This window comes from Saimiri boliviensis, chromosome 4 (genome assembly GCF_048565385.1).
Source record: "Saimiri boliviensis isolate mSaiBol1 chromosome 4, mSaiBol1.pri, whole genome shotgun sequence".
NCBI lineage: Eukaryota > Metazoa > Chordata > Mammalia > Primates > Cebidae > Saimiri > Saimiri boliviensis.
In genome coordinates this window covers 77,321,924-77,344,365 of record NC_133452.1, presented here as the reverse complement: position 1 = coordinate 77,344,365, position 22,442 = coordinate 77,321,924, and positions in this window count along the sequence as shown.

The following is a 22,442-nucleotide window of genomic DNA, read 5'->3' as shown; positions in this document are numbered from 1 at the left end:
TAGACAGGTGGGTATTGCTATCTCCAATTCATAGATGAAGATAGGTACAAGAAAGCTAACAATAACAGTCAAGGTTATAGGTCATACTTCCAAATGTCATACTCTTTTACTTAGGCCACAGGTTTGTTTTTGTTTTTGTTTTGTTTTCCTGTCATTAACTTTAAATTATGTTGGAGATGGCTCACTGCAATATTAAAATTTTATTATTAACAGGTATTTCAATTGCAGAATGACAGCTTGTGTGTGTCTGTATACCCACACACATACACACACACACACACACACACAGAGTTATACATTTATTATATCACAAGGTACTACATTCCTATTAGAGAAAAAGAAATCCTGTTTCAAATAATGCTTATAGAAAATACTCCTAAGGAAAGTGTAGGTTATCATTAACATTAACAAATCAATACTTTATACCAGATAGTGCTAAATAGAAACCCATTGTAGAAATGTGCTTGTAGTTCTTTCCTCAGTGAGAAAATCAGGCCCAACCTTAAGATGAAACAGTGTAAGTCTTACTATTAATTTCTGCAAATGAAGTGAAGCCCTTTTGACCCATTGATCTTCTGATTTGCAGAAGAGTAGGAGAAGCTGATGTTCTGAGGTAGTGAAAGTCTATTTTGCTTGACTTCTTGTCACTACTGCATTTCCTTCTTGCTGGTATCTACACCAGCAAAGAAGACCTAAAGCATACCTCATGGAAAAGCGGAAGAGACTTTGCTATTCTACCTTGTAAAAAGGGCTGTCCAGTATCTTCTTGAGCACAGAAAGGAAGATGGCTGCCTCTTCCATGAAAAGGTGTCCGAGACCTTGGGTCACTTGGAAGTTCTAAGGATGAGATGGCTCTCCTTGTCCAGAGGATGCAGCTAATTCTAACATCTCACTTTGTCCTCTAATTTCTGCTCTCCTCCAACTGTCCTGGGGAAAATAATGCCCCATGGACAAACCTATCGGTGTTTCCAGTGGTTGGGGAAAGGTTTGGATAGACATTTTCTTTCTTTTCTTTTCTTTTTCTTTTATTTAATTTTTTCCTTCCTTCCCTCCTTTCCTTCTTTCTTTTCCTCCCTCCCTCCCTCATTTCTTTCTTTCCTTTCTTTCTTTTCTTTCTTTCTTTCATCTTCCTTCCTTCCTTCCTTCCTTCCCGTTTGTGATAGAGTCTCACTGGAGTGCAGTGGTACAATCTCAGTTCACTGCAACCTCTGCTCTCCAGGCTCACCGTTCTTTCATTGGCCTCCTGAGTAGCTGAGACTACAGATGTGCACCTCCCGACTTTTTTTTTTTTTTTTTTTTTTTTTTTTTTTGTATTCTTTAGTAGAGATGTGGTTTTGCCATGTTGTCCAGGCTGGTCTAGAACTCTTGGCCTCAAGTAATCTGCCTACCTCAGCCTGCCAGAGTGCTGGGATTACAGGCCTGAACCACCACACCTGGTATAGATGGACATTTTCTTTAATTTTTTTTTTTTTAATTTAGTTTAATTTTAAGTTCTGGGATACATATGAAGGGCAGTGCAAGTTTGTTAACATAGGTAAACATGAGCCAGGTGGTTTGCTGTACCTATCAACCCATTACCTAGGTATTAATCCCTGCATGCATTAGTTATTTATCCTGATGAACATTTTCTAACCGCAGGGGGAGAGAGGGAGCCTACAGGGGACTCCTTCCTTCCTTTCTAGGTTCTCTTGGAATAGCCAGTTAAGACATTTGAGAAAAGGTCTGAGAAATCTTCCTTCTTTGAGGGTCTAGGTTATAATCAATAGCACTGGCCAAGGTGGCATCTCTCCATTACTCCTTAGGGACTGGGATGCAGTCAGCTGAGGAATATCCGTGGGGGCTATGCTACCCATGAGCAATACCCAGGAAAAACTTGAGCAGAAGCCTAGATTTTGTATGATTCGGACACTCCATAGCAATCCTTCCACAGACCTATCCTTCCATTAAAAAATAAGGAAGAACAAAAAGCAGCAGCAGCCTAGATTTCAGAGTAACTGTTGCTTAAATCAAGTTACTGATTCTATGATTTGATAACTGCTTAACCCTGCCAACAGCACAGTGTTGCTACTAAGCTATTTTGGAAATGTGTGGGTCTCCTATTTCGGTGTTGATCATACCTGCCAGGAGCCCACTAGATTTCCAGGTCTGAATCTTCTCGACTGTCTGAATATAGAGGCTGGTTCTCTGACCTTCTTTCAAGGTCATCAGGTTTTCTTTGTACTTTATATCCTTTCAAAATTTTCTGCTTTCTTTTTGATTTTACTCCTTTTCAATTTATTTATGTGTGACAGCCTCAATCATCCAGTTATCAATTCAGTAAAATCTGTCTTGCAGAATGTCCATTTTATCATTCAAGCCTGAAATCTGTTCTGCAATCCTTTTATTTCCCTCCTGAATTGCTTTCAAAGCCCTCTAGGGAGCAGGCCTGCAAAAATAGAGAATTCTCACATTGTTTTGATGAAAGGTGCTATATAACCACACAGCAGGATTATTGTTCCTTTTTCTCTTTCATTTTGGTCGCCCTGACTGATCTGCTCTGCATTGCAAGCGCAGTGGCCTTTTTTCATCTTAATTTTATTCACTGCTGTGGTTACTTTCTCTCAGGGACATCAGATAGGTGTTAAGTAAAAGACAGGCATGGGTGTCAGAAGGAAAGTCTAGGCACCTGCCTTCCCTTGTTACCTATTTCTAACACTTTGTCTGACCATTCAGCTGAGCCCAGCTGCCACTGCCCCGATCCCTTCCCCGAGTAGGTTCAATTTCCCTTGGAGTTACTGCTTTGTGTATAGAACTAGCCTAATTCGATCAAAGCAAACTGCAAAATTAAATTAATTTAACTTGTTCATCTAGGTGTTTAATGTAATATTTTGACAGATCTGCATAAACTGAACTTCCTAAATTTGGCATAAGGGAATAAAATTGATGGATTCAAATTCATTTTTGTTGGTGAAATGCAGAGATTTGTAATCCATCAGTTATTCTCCCTAATGCACCATCTAGACAGCTTAGGCTGCCTTCAGTTGGCATTAAGTGCAAACACCTCTGCTTAAATTGTAGTAGCTGCATAGCAAAAATTAGCAAAAGCCATTTTTAAGTGAATATTTGACATTAAGTCAATATGTTTGAAAACAAACTGAAGCAAAGAATAAAGGCGGAGATTTAGAAATGTGCCATTTTTAACCCCAAAGGGGAAGTGATACATTTTATAGAAAACATTAAGAATTCAAGGCAAAGCAATAAAGTCATTGAAGGAAGTCTTTGTGGTTGTGAGGGGTGGCATCTGTAAATGTGTCCAGATGTTGGCTCTGTGTATATAATTCTGTGTTTGGGTAAATGTGTGTATACAGAGGTTTTTCGTTTTTTTTTTTTTTTTTTTTTTTTCTAGAGAGATTTCTGGTATGATTAATTGGAATTGACTGTGTGCAGAATGTTGAAACACAAAATAATTAATAAGCAATGATAGAGCAGTGGAAGTTCTCTAAAATGCTTCTGAGGTGTGTGTCTGTGTCGGAGGTCCCTATAAGTGTAGTGTTTATGTATCAAAATATATCGTAATTATTTGAATAAATACATAGTTTATGATTCATAAAGAATAAAAGTCTACCGTGATGTGAAAGGACATGAAAAGTGGCAAAAGAATTCATTTTTAGGCTTTTACAACATATATTCTGTTCATGCTGTGTAGGGAAATGAAGCTTTTTATTTGAAGAATTCTGGATTGAGGACTATTTCCTTAACCAGAAAAGAATGTCTTTAGGTAAATATGTATGTGTAATGGTATTTAAGTTAGCCATTTATGAAAACATACTGTAAATATTTCTCTGTCAGTTATGAGCCTAAACACCCTGGCTATTTTGACTTACAACATGATTAACAGGAATCAGGTCAGTGAGTCACACAAAGACACACTATTCTATAAATGTTTATCTTTTAATTTTAAATGATTTAAAATGTTAGGAAATGGTGGTAAAGAAAATAACTTAGTATGGCAGAATTTTATTGCTCAAAGTCCCTGTATATCACTGAGTCTAACATGCTTTATTATTAGTGCTTTCTTGATCTTTCCAGAAGGTATCCAGGGAAGACTTCTTCTTTTGTTTATGTCACTCACAACCACACTTGACAGGGATGTAAAAAGCATTGATTTTAAGATGCATCTCGGTTTTAGAGAGATTAAAATTAGGAAAAAAAGTGCATGTTAGAATTGATAAAATAGGGTCTCACAGAGATCAAATTCAGCTATTTTACAAAAAATAAATTTAAGGTCCAGAGTGCCTGAAGGTCACACAAATGCTTAATAATGAAGCATGGCACATCCCCTGGCCATCTGCTCAGCTTTTCTCATAATGCCCTGCACCCTGCCCTGTGACATCTTTTTCCCTTTATACTATACCTACAAAACTTTTCAAATGCAAATAAGCAGCCAAGTAAGTTTAAGTTAAATGTTTGTGTGTGCGTTACTTGTTTAAGAATCATTTGTGCTGCTATCCTAAGTGAAGACACCGGGCATTAGTTGGCATTAGTAATCTTTTTTAGTTCTAAATTTTCTCATCCCATATACTCAATAACCACATATTTTCATGTATTACTTTCATTACTTAACATTTTTGAGCATGTGATTTGTGTCAGTAACTCTATAGTGGGCATACAGCATAAACTGCATTTATTTATTCAGGAATAGTCAAATGATTATGTATTTACAATCATGATAAATGGTATGAAGGAAGTTGAGTACTATGAGAATGTCTAACAGGGAGGATGGTCTAATTCAGAATCCCCTCTCTTCCGGTGTTATTTTGTCTGATACCTGAAGAATGAAACTGGGTAGAGAGAAGACAGTGAGCTTTTTAGGCAAAATAAACTCTAAGTATAATTACCTAGAGATGGAGAAACTTGGGTTTGTTAGCCTCTGGTGTGAACATAGAAAGCCATAACAGGGTTTTTGACCGCAAGAATCTTGACCACAATGGAGAGGAAAAGGGTTAAAGTAGACTTGTTATTGATTTTTTCCACAGCTAGCCAAAATAACTACTGTAATTCTGAGTAAATATATTACTTTTGTGAACAGAAAAGCGAGAAAGAGAATTGACTTGAGGTATTTTGTATTATGTTTTGTTCACGTTTATCTATAGCTTTTATCTCTGTGGTCTTGAATGTTTTACTCTATACTTGAAAGTGTTAAGAGCAATGAGATCGAGAAAACTAGAGAAATAGTAAAGCATTCAGAAACTTTGAGATAAGGTTGGAGAAACACGTACTAAAACCTTCAGGGGCAATGCGATAAAGTGAGGAAAGTAGTAAGACCTGCCTTCAACTGATAAAGTTGTGGAACTAGGAGTTTCAGTTTTGCCACAGGACTTCCCTGCAATGCCATCCAGTCCACTTGCGTGTGGACAGTTGGGGTTAAAGTAGGAATTACTAAAACTTATGCAGCACTAACAATGAGTTAGATTTGTGCTGTCCAAATGGCAGTCACTAACCACATGTGGCTGTTGAGCATGTATCTGATTGGAGATGTGTGTAAAGGTAAAATACATACTGAAGTTTGAAGACTTAGCTTTTAAAAAATGTGAAATAAGATGTCTTAGTACTTGTTAAAATTGGCAACATCAATCCCACCTACTCCTTTTACTGTTTTCAGTATGGTTATTAAAATATTTAAAATTACACATATTGTATTTTTATTGAACACTGCTAGTTTAGTTACTGGGAATGAGACAATGAATCAAACACAAATTCTCTGATCTCATGATGTTGGCATTCCTCTACTGAAGGCAGACCATACACCAGAACTAAATAATAGGTCTTATCAAGAATAATAAAGCACACTTAGAGAGCAAAGAACTGTGGTGACATTTCTAAATAGTGATTCAGGGTACATCTTTCTAACTGGAGCAGAAAGATAGAATGGGAAAGAACCAAAGGGGTTTGTGGAAAGAGCAATCCAGGCTGAACCACAAACACAGTGGGTCTACTATGGGGGTATGCTCAGTGTAGTTGGAACTCAATGAGGAAAGAGGAGAGAGAGAAGTAAGGTTGGAAAAGCGGGGATTTGCCAGATTACAAAGGGCCTTTGTTGGCCAGAGTTAGGATTTTTGGATCTTATTCAGAATGAAACAGTATAGTTTCATTCAAATGAATACAAAAATGTAGTAATGATTCCTATGTACCCATATGCTTTTGCAGTGTACTTCATAGCTCTTCTTCACAGTGGACCTAGGTGGACTTCATGAGTTGTTTTGACTGATAGAATGCAGCAAAGTGCATCATATGTTTTCTGATTTCCTTGCCTCGGCCTCAGTAGGTCTTGCACTGTTCTGTATTCTTAGAACCTTGCCAGCTGTCATCAGAACAGGCCCACACTAGCTTACTGGAAGATGGGAAATCATGTAGACCAGATTTAAAATCATCCAGATGTCCCAGCTGACACTTCAGAGATATTAAAGCTCTGAACTGAGATCCACTAAAGCTTGCTCAGAAAAGCAAAACATCTCCCTCAGTTGACCTAAAGGTTTTTAAGTAATAATCAATGGCTATTTTAAGCCACTAAATTTTACAGCGATTTCTAATGCAGAATTTTTGAGTTTTATTGAATGAATCACCACTTTAGAGGAGTAGTGATCAAGGTAAAAAGCGATTTTATATGAATATATATTTGAGATTAGGTCCAAAAGCATTTTCTAATGGAATGAAAGTGAGGTATACAAAAAGTACAGAAGACAAGAATGACTCTAACATCTTGGCTGTCACAACTGAAAGAATAGTGTTGTCATTGTTAAGATAGAAAAAACCGGGAAAGTAGCTATTTGTATAAAGAAAATCAACTGTTCACTTTTTTATGTGTTAATTTAAAGACTTCTTTTCAGGCATCCAAATTGAGATGTCAAATAGACAATTGGAGAAGGAGTTCAGGAGTAAAATCTGGTCAGGATTCTCATATGTAAAAATAAGTAACATCATAAATGGCATCAAAAGCCATGGAAGAGGATAGACTTCTTTTTAGGCATCCAAATTGAGATGTCAAATAGACAATTGGAGAAGGAGTTCAGGAGTAAAATCTGGTCAGGATTCTCAAATGTAAAAATAAGTAACATCATAAATGGCATCAAAAACCATGGAAGTGGATGAGATTGCTTAGGGAGTGGAGGAGACAGGGCTAAAGATTAGCCTGGGTGATCAGTGTCTGAAACTTGGGAGGATGAGGAACATCTTCTGTAGGAAGTTGGGAATGAGGGCTCAGTTACCTACGCAGATAACCTCCAGAGAGGTAAAGTGAAAGTAGAGAGTTTCAAGACAGACTCAGCAACATCAGTAGCTTCCTGTAAGTCAAGTAAAGAGAGAAATGAAAAGTGACCACTGAATTAGGCAATACAGAAGTTTTGTTGTGTTCCTACGAGCAGTTTTTGTGGTAAGTTGACAAAAGCAGAAGCGGTGTCGAGAAAAAAAAAAGCGTAAGACAGAAATTGTAAAATATAATCTCGAGAATTTGCTGTTAATTGAAAACAGGACTGGGACTCAAACTGGAGGGAAAATAGGGTTAAGAGAGTTTGTATTATTTAAAAAAGATATGAATTATGGTTGTTCATTAGAATGTAGATAAAGATAATCCTATCTCGATGTAATAATTGATGATAGATTGTAGGGACAATATAGGAAACAACATTCTTGACTAGTAAGATGGGATGAAGCCTGGGTGCTGAAGGTTCTCAAGAATGGCAGGAGGGAAGGCAGAGATGGCACACATCTAAGTAGGCAAGAAGAATTACTCCTAAAGGAATGTGGAATTTTCTCTACTGATGGATTCTCTTGTCTTAGGGAAACCAGAAGCAAATCAATCTGGCAAGTCTGAGGATGGGGATGCAGGATTGGCTATTGAAATTAAAGAAGATAAATAACATCTAGAAAAATGAGTGGATAGATTTAATTTAACAGAGCTACCAGAGAATCTGATAGTCTTTCTTGAGATTCATGAGCAATCAGTTATGCTGATTTGTTTATACAATGTGTGCTGTTAGGATGGAAGATGCAGAGTAGATAGGGAGCTGGCTTTAACCAGGTTGTGGCTTAACGGAGTGTCACAACACAACTGATGGACTTTGGTGGGTCTGAGAACGTTAATTTACTGGATAGAGAAGGGGAAGCATGTGATGCGTAATGGAAAGACGTAAAGATGATTGGGTCAGGACATTTGAGATCTCAATTTGAGGATTTTCTTTTCTTTCAGATGTAGAATACCAGAGAAGTAACCTGGACATATTGGTAATAGTATTTGGAGAGTGGTGTGCTTGAAAACAAGATGCCTATAGACAGTGTCATTTTTGATAAATGAGGTCTAAGGAATTAGTTTTCAATAGAAATAATACCACATCCTAAGGTTTTTGATTTTGTTTTGAAATTTGTGGGCAGTTTTTATTGTTACAATGATTGGGAGTGATGCAAGAGTTAGTGGTAGGGCTAAGGAGCTAGATGCTCTTTGATGTTCAGAACAATACATTACACCTAAATCTGTTGGCTTGTAGCTGTTGTATTCACAGTGATTCCACATATATAAATATATTTATTTAGCTCATTAAAAAATGTTGAATATCAGATTATTGTTTGAAATTGGGTTTTGTAGATAGGACTGCAAATAAACACTTGTTAATATAAATATTCCTCCCACACGTTATTTTCTAATGAAGAAATCAACTTGTTAAAATTAAGCAAACATTTACAAAGAAGGATGCTGACAAGGTTAGAAGGCATATGTCATATTTCCAAGCTTTAAAGGAAAGGTTTGAAAAATCTAGTATTGTGTCTGGAATGCATAAAAATATTCATGTGAAAACAAATTTATGCTTGCTTCTTATGTGTGCACACATCATCACAAAATAGTAACCTTCACATTATTAGACCATATTAATTTTGCCAACTATATAAGATGTTTTTGGTATGCTGACCAAAGACAGCCAAGTGAAATAATTTCTCTCTTCCATTGAGCAAAGATACTGTGTAAGGAATAATTGATGAGACGGCAAAATATGTCAAAAATTAGCTGTGAAATGAACTATAGTCAAAATGAATTTTCATTACAAGTGGATAAAAATTCCTTTGGATAATGAGGCTTTACTGTCTGCATTTGAAAGGATCGTATGGAATGAGAGATCACAGAGAAAACGTTATTTTAAAAATTACTGACAATACATTTTAAAGTGTTGTCTATACTTGAAACACCTAAAATTATTTTGTGAAAAATTATTTCCTTCTTTTGTTCAACTCATTGCTTCTGTTACAGCTGGGAATGCTAGGTATGGGTGGTTGGCAGTACAAGTTTGTAGCTAATTTTAAAAATTATACCAGGTATTTTAGCAATTAATTGCACCATTCCTGAACTTTAGTCTTTGATAATTTTTGTTAAAGTCTCCTTAAATCAATGAACAGTGTTAATAATAAAATTAAGAATAACCCTTTGAGTGATTTATTATTTCATATAGAATATATAATAGGTGTTAAACATCTTATCCTAGACACACGAGATGATTCTCAAAGAATATCGTTCAAAACAAATTCTGTTCATTATTATTATATTCTAAAAATTCTATCAATGGGAAAATAAATATTAAGAGTAAAATATTATGAATAGATGTGACATATAATTCAGATATACTTGAAAAGTTAATTGAGGTCACCTTTAGCTGCATTGAAACCAGATCTGATTCACTAAATGAAGTAAATAATTATGAGATTTATTAAACTTAGGCTACTTAAAGTTACCTTGGTACTTAGAATTTTCAATGTTTGTTTAAGCAACACTTTGGATTTTAAATATACTTATTTAGCAATAGATAACTCTTATTTTATTTAATAAAGGTAGTGGTTGGATTTAAAGTTCTGAATGAACAGCAATTCCAGACTGGTTGATTAATCTATTTGAAATTACTGTGGAACATGTTAGCCAAGATATGCAAAAGAGTTAATTGAGCTAAAACAAAACTTGTAGACCAAACTACAAATTAATTAGTCTAATTATGAAAGGATTTGAACAAATTAAGGCTTTTATATGCATGTCTGAAAATAAATTACATGTAACTTTTCTTCTTTTTAACAACGTGAATTTGAAGAGATTCTAAATTATTAGTGCAGTTTCAGGAAAAGCAGAAAATCTATTTGCTAAAATGTAAGAGATTGAAAATAAGATACTTTTTTTTTTTTTTTTTTTAAGGACTAGGTCTTTCTTGCTTTGTTGCCCAGGTTGGAGCATGGGATAGATCACGGCACAGTGCAGCCTGCGCTCAAGCAACCCTCTTGTCTCAGCCTTTTGAGTAGCTAGGACTACAAGCATGAGGCACTGTGCCCAGCAGGCTTTTTAAATATTTAGAACCAAATATTATGATATTATTGTAACTATAATAGTGAAAGGTAAAACTATTTCCTATTATTGTCATCCTTGTATTTAATTTTTTTGTAACGCAGGTTAAGAAATCTGTCATAGAAATTATGTATTGAATTTATTTAGATTATTTATAAGAGTGTTTGCTATCTCACTCTGATATTGTCCTCAGGGATTTACCTCTTGATTTCTTTACAGCCTCTTTTATTATTGTTTATTTTTCTAGTCTATCTTCTATTACCCTTTGCCTAAAGGAAGATACTGTCTCCAAGGATTTTTAAGAGCAGAGACAGAATGCATCCTTGGACATTTTGTTGAGTCCACAATAAAAAGTGTTTCCAGTGGCATTTCACTGGTACTTCAGTCCATACCATAACAAACTGAGTTGGTTGGAATGAGTATATATAAGCCTTATTTATAAGGACCAGCTCATTTACAAGAATATCATATATACTCATTTTTCTCACCATTGATAGACTATAATATACTTTGCCTTGTTAACTATACTTCAATTAAGTTACTTTTTTCTTCTTCTCTTCTTTTATACAGATAAGACTGAACTGTTATTAGTGTAGAGTCCATGGCTACCTTTGCTCTTTACCTTTCTGGCCTCATTGCTTAGAATGAGTTCTCATCTTACTCTCCTGTGATGTCTACTTACTCATAATTAGAGTATGTAAGTAGGAACCAGGTGTAGTTATGAATATATATTAAAATATCTATTTTGTTATATATTTATTTTATTGCATATTTAAAAATTATAGTTGAAGGTAGATTGTGTTACTTGGAAGGTAAGGGGTTTACAGAATATTTGTTTTCAAAAAGGGGGTGTTGGGTCTGAAATAGTGGGTATGGCCATAACTTAGCAAACAGTTGTGAGAAATTGGATTAATATTAACTTTGTTCTATTAGGTTGATGCAAACATAATTGTAATTTTTGCCATTATTTTGAATGTACTCAGGCTTTGTGTGTAAAATGTATTGACTACATTTCATGTACCATATTTTATATATAAAATTCAACATCTTGTCTTCTAAGCAAAAAAACAAAAGACTTCTAGATGAAATAACTCCTTGTGGGTTATTACCTACCCTATCCCACTTCCATATGGTTAGAGATAGCCTATTCAATACATGCTTTAAACATGTGTTTGAGGATTGAAACTCAGTTCTTAATGATTAAACATTTTCAGGCCTCAGTTTAAATTAAATTTTAGGCTGTCATTAGCAAAGTATAGTTATTCTTAGATTTCTTTTATAATCTCTTGTTTTGATGGCTTTTTTTGTACTCTAGTTTTTTTTGCCTAATTTTGTTGAGTTAGAAAATATGGTAATTTAAACAACTTCTTGGTAATTCTGCAAATGGAAAAGAGATTTTTAAAAGGCAGATTTAAATAAATGAATCAATTTTGATTCCAAAGCTGGTATTAACATATTTTAATGCAGTGGAAAAAGCAAGATGCATCTTAAGGTTATATGAGGTCTATCAAATTGACCTACATGAGCCCACAGAAGTTACATGTTTCCTAAGGCCAAGGAACTGTTTCATGACCTTGAAGGGTATATTAGTATTTCTATTTAAGTCATTACATTTTGAAACATTGGAACTGCTCAGATTTGGTTCACTGCACAAACCAATCACTTAGAATGTTAAAGAGCATGACTCAGGTCTCCTGGAGACAGCTCTTCTGTAATTGAGCTCTCGTTTGCATGGCCTGTCTACCTTCTCTGCTAATTTTTTTCCTTGATATTTTTTTTTCCTTGTCAGCCTACATTATGAATGCAACTGATAGAACAAACCCCAACACCTTACAATGAAAATTCTCTTCCTAGAACTCATTTAAAACACATGCTGAGGTTCTCAAATGGCAAGTTTAAAAAAAAATTCAGAGCATTTTAGAGTTGGAAGTTATTGTTGGATTCATATTACAATCACATGAGGAGCTTAAGAAAATACTAATGCCTCCCTCCCATCTTTGGAAATTCTAATTTAACTCTTGTGGGAAAGACAGAGAACACCTATATATTTTTTAAACTTTCGACTGGGCTAGTTCCATTCAATCAAATGAAAAAAAAATTCAAAAAGAATTTGGCATATCAAAGGTCACACAACTAGATAGTGGTAAAGCTGAAAGTAAAAGTCAGATTTCCTGACACTTAGTTCAGACCCTTTAAACTATTTGGAAATTACTCTTTCAGAGATATTCTCTCCCAAAAGCTTCAAATATAAATTTGACATGCACTTCAGTTGGGGAGCTAAATATAGCTAGATACCCCTCATATTTATCTGATATGATGCATTGAAAGACAGTCTCATTTAGAAAATGCTAATGCTATGTTTCCCATAAAAAGAGGGGGGTTGTATTTTTTGCTGATTTATAATACATAGTATGATGATACTTAAATAATCTCTTCCCGTGAAGAGAGTTTGCAGAAAAGTAGTATTATCTCTGCATTACAGTTTAGTCCCTTTGCAGCATGGGACATGGCAAAAATATCTTGCAAACAATTTACACCAAATCAATTTTCCACTGTATTATCTACAACACATCATTATTGTTGATTGTTTAGATGAAAGTGGCCTCACAATTACAATGAATCATCTACTTTTATAGTAACAATTTAGAACTGCAGAAGAAAGACATAAAAAAAGAAATGACTTAAGGGTTGACACTTAGCCTTTGTTTACAGTATTCTTTTAACATTGATGTTGATCTTTCAGTATTCAGAGCTCAGATGGGCAATCTCAACAATGGCGCTTGAAAATTATGTTTGTCTTTAAATTTTGTTTTCTCGTTTTGTGTTCGTATTATTGCAAGTACTAGGGTTGATCAGTACTTTGTATGTTTTATTACTTGCTTTAATGATGTTTTGGTAAAAGAAAAGGCATATTCTTTTGTGAATGCATGTGTCTAATGTAGAATTATACATGGAATTATTGTATCTCTATAGGTCCTTCAATTTTGTTTCAAATAAAGTATTTTACTTGAGCCTGCTCTTCCCTAATATATGGAAAACAATGGGTCAGTTCAGCTATCTTGAAATTGGCAAATGTTTAGTTTTTCTCATCTACAAAATTAAGTTCAGCATGAATCCTGGGTGCATTATATGGATTTCTGGAATCTGGCAAATTTATGAATATAGAAAAGAGCAAATTAGAAAAAAAAAACCTTTAAATTACTTTATCTCCAGGTGATAAAATTTCATGAATAGTTGAAAGGAGAAGGACATACAGATGAAAAGGGTGGAAAATCCCAGAAAATTGAAAACAACTATTAAATGATATGTAAATGACTATGCAGACATTTCTAAAGCCTGTGATTATTTTTTAAGTGTGACTAGTAAAAAGGATTTATTAAAAGTTCAGTTGAATGCTGTGAGTTTGAATATCATACACATAACAAACTCATAGTGAGAATTGAAAATTAATGAGAAATTAAATATCATGAGGCTTTAAACTGACTTTTTTTAAAGAGATGCTAGAGGACAGAAAGGAAAGCGATGCTTTCATTTAAAGGTAGAGTTTGAAACCATTAATCTAGGATGCTAGGAGAAGTATTCATGAATAAAACAATTAAAGCTTGAAATTAAAATATATATATATATATATATATATATATATATATATATATATAAATTTGCAATGGTAATTTGTTATGAATTATTTGAGTCAAAATTATGGCCCAGGAAAAATGTGCAATTTCCATTTAAAGAATAGAAAAATATTTAAATTTTTGGAAATGGGCTGAGTGTCTCTGTCACAGGGCCCTTGACTAAGACTTTGAAACAGAGAAGTTTGAAGGTCACTTCATCCAGTCGACCAACCAATGCTACACATTGCTGCTAAGTAGCAAATTCTTTCATGCACATTGAACATATTGTCTTGACATTTTATAGTTCATGATTAGCATAAATATAGACAAAATTATCTGAAAGCAAAATTTTCTTTTCTGTTTTGTTGTTGTTGTTACCAAAGTCTGCATATTCTCTGATCATTCAAACTGAAGTATTTAGAAGAGCAATCTAATATGAATGCCTCTCTTTAAGACTGGAAATTCCTCAAGGACCAGAATAAGGTCCTATTTCTTTCTGTGTCGAGCACGTAGCACAACATAGTTTCTCAATACACATTTGTTTAATGAATGTGAGGATGAATGAATAAATGAATGATTAATATTGCTTTTCCCAAGATTATGTGCAGACATCATATTTGTCTGTTTCATTTGTGTTTTTCTCCTCCCTCTCTCTACTGCCAAAACAGACTGTAAGGCAGCTTAACAAAATGATTCACGTGTATGGAGGCTCAAAACACAATATTCTCAAGTGTGGTAACTTGGCATGCTGAATACTTTGAACAGAAGGAAGCTGGGAGAGCCTCAGAACCAAGGCCTTTCTGACTTTCTTCCATTCTCCTGTCTTCCACCCCTATTTTCCCCCAAAGGAAGTCACAGAAACCAGAATTCTTCCACAAGTTTGGTCATAGAAACTAGAACTCTTCTTTCCCAAAGCAAGGTATAAAACCTAGAAATATAACTCTTTCTTTCTCTTGAAGACCCTTATTTCAAAACCTCTCTGGTTTTTACCCATCCCCAGGAGAAAGGTATGTTACGCAACGGGGCCAGGAAGAATATGAACTGACAGGCCTTGCTGGCTTCTCCCAACAGTCTGTAATCATGAGAGTCTACCCTTTCTCTCAATCACGTTTTTATATGATCTATATGATGGTTCATTCTTCATTCAACCAAACAGACAATTTTCCCTATATCTTTGGGTCTTGTTTCTGAAGGCTCCCACATCACGTCTGATTAAATACATTTGTCAGGCTTTTGTGTTGTTGACCTGTCTTTTGTAACAGGAGTGTTGGCCATGATCCTTACGATGGGTGAGGCAAAGTGTCACGCCTTTCTACCCCTCCATATGCGTAATTTCAAGTCTGTTTTCTACAACTTCAGACTGGGGAAGAAGGAAAGTGAGAGGGAGGAGGAAAAGGACTGATCACATACACAGCCTAGAAGGGAGTCCAACTTCTCTTTGCTGTCTCCCCCGTTACGCCTACTTTAGGTCTCATAAGCCCCCTCTCTTCTCCAAAGCAGAGAGAATTGCAGAGTGGGGAGGAAGGTGACAGTTTAAAGCGGGAGCTTAGCCTCCTGAACAAGGGGAGACTAAACCTAACTAATACATGATAGTTCAAATCACACCTGTCACACACTTCTTCTTTGAAATTCCTGCTAAAATTTCCATGCTAACCCTTGACAGTCCCCACTCACTCTTGGTTTCTATTAGTATCTTATTGCTGATAGCACCCACTTCTTTCTCTTCATTTCTAATTTCTCTGCTGAGTATTGGCCTCAGATATTCAGCTATCTGTTGTGTGTTTCTTCTCAGGTGTTAGTCTTCTCAATCTCATAATTTTCAAAACTAAATTCAATAAATTCTTATTGATAAATTTAGTCTGCTCACAATTTGAGGAGTTTGAGAGTGCTTCAATTTAAGCAAACCAGAAATTTGATTCTAAACTTGGAATCCTCCCACATCCTCTCCAATCACATCAGCAAGCCCTAATTATTTTACTTTCTAAACACATTTCTAAACCTCATTCTTCTCTATACACTCAATTCCACGGTTTAGATTTTCTTCACTTTACTCTCCAATCCCAGTGCTCTATAAGCTGTGTTCTCTAATTCTTGTCTCATCTTCCTCAATATGATCTTCTTTCCTACCACTGTGATTTACCTGAAATGTAAAATAAACCATGTCATTCTTCTGTTAAAATTTCTCAGTGGCTTCACTTCAAGTACTTCATGAAGCTCCTTCTCATTTATAACAGTGCATGCCCAGGCTTTCTTGCAAAGGCCCTGATTTCTTCTTCAAATTAATTTATCACTATTTCAGATTCTTTGCATTTTATGCCCCGGAGAACAAGAAAACTATTAGTAGTTCTCAGAAAGCCCAATATTGTCACAAGGTCTGTCCTTGGCTCGTTCTGTGCTTAAATGCCTTCTTTTCTTTCCTTACTTCCACTCTTGCAACAGAAATTTTCTAGTTATCATTCAAATGTGGCTTTGTATCTAATACTTAGTAATAATATAATTACCATAATCATAAGAATAACATATTCATATGGCACTTTTTAGTTCACAAAGTATTTTCACACAGTATTGGTCTCAGATATTCAGCTAGCTGTTGTGTGTTTCTTCTCAGATGCTGGTGTTTTCAATCTCATAATTTTCAAAACTAAATTCGATAAATTCTTAATGATAAATTTAGTCTGAGGAAATTATATCTACATTATGATGGCACTTTGAGGTGGACAAGAAAGGTATTATTTCCACTGTGTACTTGAATATAAGACAGATACCCTTTTTTCCTTTCTTTTTTAAATAGAGACAGGGTCTTACTCTGTTGCCCAGGCTAGAGAGCAGTGGTGCTATCATAGCTCACTGTCACCTCAAACTCCTGAACTCAAGAGATCCTCTCACCTAAGCCTTCTGAGTAGCTGGCACTACAGGTGTATAACACCACTTCTGGCTAATTTTTAAACAAAATTTTTGTAAGAACGAGGTCTCACTATGTTACCCAGGCTGGTCTTGAACTCCTGGGCTCAAGCCATCCTCCTACCTTGGCCTCCCAGTGCTGAGATTACAGGTGTGAGCCACTGCATCTGACAAGGACAGAGACTTTTATGCCTGTCTTTCACTCAATCTCCAGTGCCTAGAAATGCCTAGCAAGGAGGAGGTCTCAATGAATCTTTTTGAATGAATGAATGAAAAAACTTGTAGATTAAGAAAATTAGTGATTGTCCAGAGATATATACAAATAATAAATTTTTAAAATGTAGTTGTAGTGTGGTCCTTTGTGTCTTAATCTAGTGATGGGCTAGGAGAATAAGGTGTCATAAAAACACTCTACATTACTTAATACATACTAAATTTTTTTAATATGCTAGCTGAATTAGTTTTATTTTTCTCTTGATTCAGGACTTGGCATTGTTTTCTTAAGGTGGCATATATATATATGTACACACACACACACACACAGAAACACACACACACACTCACACGCACACACACACACACACACACACACACACATATATATATATATATATATATATATATATATATATTTTTTTTTTTTTTTTGAGATGGACTTCCCCTCTGTCACCAAGGCTGGAGTGCAGTAGTACCATCTCAATGGCTGCAACCTCTGCCTCCCATGTTCAAGCAGTCTTCCCACCTCAGCCTCTTAAGTAGCTGGGACTATAGGCATGCACAAACATGCCTGGCTAATTTTTGTAGGGATGGGGTTTCACCATGTTGACCAGACTAGTCACAAACTTCTGACCTCAGGTTATCTACTGACTTCATCCTCGCCAAGTTCTGGATTACAGGTGTGAGCCATTGCGCTCAGCCCAGGTGGCTTATACATTTTTTTCTTCAGGTATTAAATAATAAATTAACAAGTGACTCTAAGACCGAGACCAAAAAGCAGTTTTTCTGTGAGGGGTACAAGATGAAAATTTCTCTTCTGAGGAGCAGCAAAGAAGAACCAAAAAAGGATTAAGATATTTCTTAATATAACATGAATTTTGTTAGGCAACATCTAGTTGTGATTAAATCTTCAAGTAAAATGATAATTTGGGAAAGGTTTTCTTGAAATAATTAATGTTGGTCCTAAGCAAATGAAATGAGAATTTCAAAGGAAAAATAGTATGACGAACATATTCAAACAGAGTGGGTAAAAAGAATATGTTAAAAAACATCTCTACTTTTGGTTGTTTACCAAGAAATAGTTTCATTAGACAAAACACACACACACAAACTCATTTAAAGAAGAGCACACCCATGGGACTGTGTAATGTTAGGCCTTCCAGCTTCCGACTTTAGCCTGCTTGATTAGACTGTGTTTTTAGAGTAGTATGTGATAACTGGGTTACTCAATACATTTGATCACGTAGTCTGCAGAAATCCCCCGCTCAGTCCATAAAATCAATTCATACAAGCAAAGCCTTTTAAGTATGGCCAAGAGTTTTGCATCTTCTCCTGTTGGATCTTAGTTGCTTCTGCTAGTACTTTGTGTAGCAGGAAAACTACTTTTATATTAAACTCTAGAGCTCTGTAGCTGTTTTACTATCAAGCATTTATGTGGTATTTTACGGCCTGCAAGGTATTTTACAGCCCTTGTACCAGTGTTTTTATCCTTGATCTCTTTGAGCTGTAACCAGAGTGTTGCCATTCCATTTTTACACACTTCAGAAGGAAGGCTGTGCGAGGGTAAATGACTAGCAGAAGGTCACATGATAAGTTAATAGTCAAAAAGGTATGATAGTTCATGATCTTAGAATTGCCAGTTTATTTCTTATCTCATACTGCTATACTGATTCTTCTCTGGCTTTTGGCTGAGTTGTCTGTAAAAGACATCCGAAACACAAAGACGGATGGGTTTAAGTGATGGAGGATAACACGTATAAGAATATAGTGGCAATAGTATAATTTATTGTGAACAACTATCATTGAACTTTCAAAAGAAATACATGATTAGTGTAGAGAAAAAAATCATTATATTCAGAAATATTAAAATTGCTATGGATTTGTTTTTAAATTGGGGTGACCAAGATAAATTTGGAATGGTTTTGATTTGAAAAGTCAAGGAGGCTGTGTTGTCAAAGCTGTCAAATTGGCTGCCTGGTCAGATTTATGTTATTCATTTTGGGAGAAAAAGATGAAAATCAGAGTAAAATTTCATGATCACAAATTACATAAACAGGAAAAACAAAAAAAATGTTGAAACGAAAGCTTATAAAAGAACTGATGAATACTTAAGAAATGTGAATTTAGTATTTGTCAAATAATGATGTTAAGCTAGAGACTGTAAAGTTTTCTGGAATTAAGATTATAGGAGGATACTTGAAATCCTGACTTTTAGTTGATGTTTTAAAATATAGTCTGGTTAAAATCATAGTCTCTTAAATAGTGTCATGGTTCAGGTGCTTTTTCAAGGCATTTGCTCACAAAAGAAGAGTGTTCAGCTTTATGATCAGTTTGCTATTAAGTTGGAAGGGTTATATTTGCATAAGGTTCTTTCTCAGGAACATGTTAATAGGAACCTGAATGTAAATAAGAGGAGGAAGCTGCTTTAGATATTTTTCTGTGGTTCTCCTTGATAGGAAAATCTTATGTACATATTCAGTGGATGAGCCTCACTTGCGTCTGGGTTCAATGTTCAACTAATTAATGTCATTCAAGCATTATATGCCTGTGCATTGGCATTTGATCGAATTTCAAATCCTCTATTTGAATGAATTGCACCTTGAGAAGAATTCATGTTTGTATTTTATTTAGCCTAGGTTGTGTCTATGTTTAGTCTCCATCCACTTCAAATACGGTTTTCACTGCTCTTGTGGAAAAAGACCAAACCACTGAGGCTATGGCAAATCTCTTTCTGCCTTTTACATACATATGTTTGTGTGTCTGTGTGTATGTGTGCATGCAGGCTTCATGTAGGGAGGTAATCAAATGTGTATAAAATGGATTGTAAAAAATTACTCTATCAACAAAACAACTCTAACACCTGTGAATAAAATAAACTATATTAACTTTCTTCACATTTACATTAAGCTAATATAGTAACTATCACAAGACAATTCTCTGGATGGTACTCTTTCTGATTATTTTGATTTTATTTTTCCATATCTTAAGTTTCCAAAAATAAGAGTGAAGGTAATAAGAGCTAAAATTATTGAAAAATTTTTGTTTAATGGTATAACTTCACATGAATTGTCACATTTAATACTTTCGAAAATTCTGCTTGTTACTATTATAATCATTGCTAGTTACAGATAAGGAAACTGAGGTTTGGAGAAAAGAGAATGAATACCCTGCTCAAAGTCAAGTAGATAGAAAGTGGTCAGAAATTATTTAAACCATTGATGGAATGGATTACCTGAGATCTTAATCTCTATGATATATTGAATATAAACTATTTTCTAAAGGGAAAAAAGTGAACATTATATTTTAAAAAGTACATATCCCTGGTGTTTTTGGTAGCAAATAAATCCTCACCAAAAAAGCTTTTAATAAATTATTTCTTCTATGACTCTCCCTTATATAATCTTTGGGCAAATTTTATTTTCCAAAGACAACCACAGCAATAACTTATATTTTGCAAGTTCTTCTTAAAACAAATGTTGCTTCTCCTCTATCAATAAATAGAGTCTAATCACCATGGTCTCAAATCTAGGTGGGCTGGCTGTTGTTTCCATAAACGATGTGGCCTAAATGGTACTGTATGTCTTCTGAGGCTAGATTTTGTTAAAAAAAAAAAATTGGGACACTTGTTAAAATGGTAAGGCAGACAATATTTAAAACTATTTCAATAGGGGAGGGAGACTGAATGTAATTCTGAATACTGCAAAGGCAGCCGGAGATTTAAAGCCAGTGAACAGTGAGGGGGCAGTAGATGGAGAATTACTGAGGGGAAATAGAAGGGCAGATGGATTCTTGCTACACAGGCCTAATAGGACTCCTCCTGAAAGCAGGCCAAGGACTGGCCAAGGGTGGGGAGATTCTGGTGAAACTGACTTGGAATTTTTTTCCTGAAACTAGACTCAGCAAGCCAAAGACAGGATAAGACAATGTGGAGGCCTCATTAAAAAGAGGGCTCAGAGGAGCCTGACCCAAGTTTAGTCAGAGGGAATCTGTTAGTTTGAAAAGACCATGCAACTTGATTGAGACACTCAATCTTGTGACCCATTCATTATGCTGAGAAGAAGCCCCAGACACATGGAGAAGAAACATGTAGTTGTTTTTAGTGGATAGCCGTCATCACCCACCAGATACCTGAATAAATAAGCTTCAAATGCCACCAGCCCCCAACAACTGAGTCCCTATTCTCATCGGAGGCCCCAGAAATCGTGAAGCTGAAGCTAGCTCTCCAGTTCTTCTCTGTCCAAATTCCTGAGGCACAGAATTCAGGAGCATAATTAAATACTTGTGGCCTTATTTCTCTAAATTTGGAATGGCTTGTTAGATCAGAACAAAACTGTTCTCACTATTCTGATTTGAGCCCATGTCTTTTTCATGGGCTATTGCAGTAACCTCCTAACTGTTCTTCCTAATTTCACTGCTGCTTTCCCGTAGTTTTGCCTCTACCTAGGAGCTCAAGTCCGTTGATAACAATCGTCTTTTCAAAACCTTGTAGTGGCCTAGTCCCTTTCAAAGAAGGAAAGACAAGGTCCCAAAGGTGCATATGTCTCCTCTTCATCTGCCACCATTCTTCCCCTGGTCTCCCTTCTTCTGGCCACAGTGGGGCTCATCTTTTCCTTTGAACATACCAAGCGTACTCCCTGCTCTCTATGCCTGTTACGGACTTTCCCCTGACACCTGTGTTTCCTACTTTCTTGCTTCCTTCAGGTCCTGGCTTAAACACTGATAAGGTTTGGGTGCGTCCCCACCCGCATCATCTTGAATTGTGCTTCCCGTAATCCCCACGTGCCATGGTAGGGACTTGACAGGAGGTAATTTAATCATGGGGGTAGTTACCTCCATGCTGTTCTTGTGATAGTGAGTTAGTTCTCATGAGATCTGAGGGTTTTGTATGGGGCTTTCCCCCATTTTGCTCTGCACTTCTTCTTGCTACTGGCATGTGAATAAGGATGTGTTGTTTCCCCTTCCACCATAATTATATTAATAAGTTTCCTGAGGCCTCCCCAGCCATGCTGAACTGTGAGTCAGTTAAACCTCTTTATTTTGTACTCTGGTATGTCCTTATTTGCAGCGTGAAAATAGGCTAATACAAATATAGGAAGGCTTTCACTTACACTGTATATAATAGATACCCCTGCCACATCCACCTTAACCGGTTTCATTTTCCACATATCACTTACCATCATCTGAAATATTCTATACTTATTTGTTAATATATTTATTGTGCCGCTCCCTCCTGTGGATTGGAGTCCTTTTGGAGCTTACATAGGCCTCCTTCCATGAGAAAATTTGTGTTCAGAGCAGGACTCTCCGTGCCTGAAATGTGCCTGGGACAAAGCAGGAATTCAATAAACATTTGTTGACGGAAT